Source organism: Triticum urartu, chromosome 5A (genome assembly GCF_056163025.1).
Source record: "Triticum urartu cultivar PI428250 chromosome 5A, HENAU_Tu73, whole genome shotgun sequence".
NCBI lineage: Eukaryota > Viridiplantae > Streptophyta > Magnoliopsida > Poales > Poaceae > Triticum > Triticum urartu.
In genome coordinates, this window is record NC_141877.1 from 213,545,168 (window position 1) to 213,547,465 (window position 2,298).

The 2,298-nt window shown below is 50.6% G+C and overlaps 1 long non-coding RNA gene across 1 annotated transcript; it reads right to left on the reverse strand.

The window, feature by feature from the left end:
* Positions 1-275: 275 nt before the first annotated feature.
* On the reverse strand, positions 276-2,082 carry LOC147970825 (uncharacterized). The gene is made up of 2 exons (XR_015604307.1): positions 1,159-2,082; positions 276-361 (listed from the first exon to the last, which is right to left on the reverse strand). It is a non-coding gene; the product is annotated as an uncharacterized LOC147970825 (long non-coding RNA).
* Positions 2,083-2,298: the final 216 nt, after the last annotated feature.

Below are 2,298 nucleotides of genomic sequence, written 5' to 3' on the forward strand. Positions count from 1 at the left end.
GCATTAATTAAATAAGAGATATTGTGATATCCCAACAAATCCATGTTCCAACATGGAACAAACTTCAACTTCACCTGCAACTAGCAACATTATAAGAGGGGCTGAGCAAAAGCGGTAACATAGTCAAACAACGGTTTGCTAGGAAGGTGGGTTAGAGGCTTGACATGGCAATATGGGAGGCATGCTATAACAAGTGGTAGGTAGCGCGACATAGCGATAGAACGAACAACTAGCAAGCAAAGATAGAAGTGATTTTGAGGGTATGGTCATCTTGCCTGAAATCCCACAAGGAAGAAGAATGAGTCCATGAAGAAGACAAACGGACGTAGTCGAACGGATCCTCACAACTCCGAAACCGAAGCTAATGAGAGAAGCAACCCGGAAAGAAGCAAACAACATAGTAAACAACCATCACATAAGCATGGAATGATGCGCAAACAAGTATGATGCATGTCCGATTAAATGAAACATGTCATGGCAAAGTGCACAAGCAAAACTACAAGTTAAGTGGAGCTCAATATGCAACGAGTTGCATATTTACGAAACACCACATTCAAACATTTAGTTCACTCTCGTTTATGTACCCAACAATATTAAATGTTATTAAACATGGCAAGGGGTGAAGCATATGAAAACTACCTATCTAGGCAAGTTTAAATGAGGCCGGAACAACAAGCATCAAGTCCGGAAAAATCCTCATGTGCAATTTATGGGTTTGGTACTGATCTGCCCTAAACCATATTTTAGAGTTGTTAAACATACAAGATGAATGCACCATGTTAAACTAGGCATTTTTCTACCCCATTTACATATAAAGTTTATTTAAATCCGAGCTACTGTTATTTAGTTATGAAATAAAGCATTTTAACATGGCATTTAGCAAAATAAACACAAACAACATTTTAAACATTTTTAACATGCATGAAAGTTGGAAATTATGAAACTGGACAAAATTCTAAGCATGTTTCATATAAAGTTTGTTTAATCCCGATGCACGGTTGTGAGGTTATTATATGCATGAACTAGAGGGACTAATCTGTAAAACAGACAACTCTGGAAATTAGATAAATTCGCAGCAAGGAAAACAACATGCACGGGCCAAAACTGAGGCGGACTGGGCTACACAATGCACTGGGCGCAGGACTGGGGACGTCTCACCATGGGTCAAGCCCAACTGGTGCAGGCGCTGGGCCTTGGTGGGAAGCTGGGCCGGCCGTGGCTTGTGGCCCGCGAGGAAGACAGGCGTGGTCTCGGTGGAGATGTGCTGGTAAGGTGCGCGGTGCTGGGCCTTGGCGCCCTCGCGGCCCACGCACGGGGCGATGAAGTCAACGGGCACGGCGAGCGAGACTTGGAGCTGCGTGCGTTCCAGGAAGATGAGTGGTGGCGGCGCTGGTGCTTCCCGGCGACGGCAGAGGGTGGGACGACCACCGGAGGCTGGGCGAGATCGAGGGGAACTGATCCCCGGCGTTGGGAGGCAGGTCTAGCGAGGCAAGGTCTTGGCGGCGGCAATCTTGCCGGCGTCGGGGATGAGGTGCAGGAGAGCCGAGGGCCTACGAGCAACGGCGCAGCGAAGCAGATCCCGGCGCGGGTCTTCAGCGGCAGAAGGCGGGGCTGGAGGGCGGTTCCGTCCAGGAACAAGGCAGAGGCGAGCTGGGCGTCGAGGCACTGTTGTCGGCGAAGCTCCATGCCTCGGGCGGCCATGGTGGTCTCCTGTTGCCGCGGGTTACAGAGAGAGATGGAGATCTTAGGAGACATGGAAAAGAAGGAAAAGAGAGATGGACAGAGTAGGGAGCAGGGGCGCAGCAGAGGCGGTGGTCCGGTGATCTGGCAGTGAGTGGTCGCCGGCGACGAGGTTCGCAGAGGGCAGCGAGTGTGGGAGCTCCAGATCGGCTGGTCGGGGGGGCTTGGCGTCGCGGACGGCGGAGTTGGGGTCCTCGGCCTTGGGGTGTGGAAGGATGAGCTCGTGCTCCTGGTTGGTGGATGGATGGATTGGATCGGGGGGAAACGAGGAGGGCGGCTAGTTCGGTGGATCTGGGATGATCCCGAGGAAGGAGGGGGTTGGTCAGCCGTTGGCGGGGATGGGACTGATAGGACAGATTTCCTCAAATTTATGGTTGGGCGATATAATAGCGGGCGGATTTAGGTTAGGGACTAATCTGGTCCGTCCGATCGTAATCAGGTGGTCGAGAATAAAATGATTTGGGAGACCAAACAAATAATCACACATGTTTTAGGGATGTTTGGGGATGATCTGAATCCAACGATCACGACTGCACGGGTCGGGTTCAGGACAGCTTT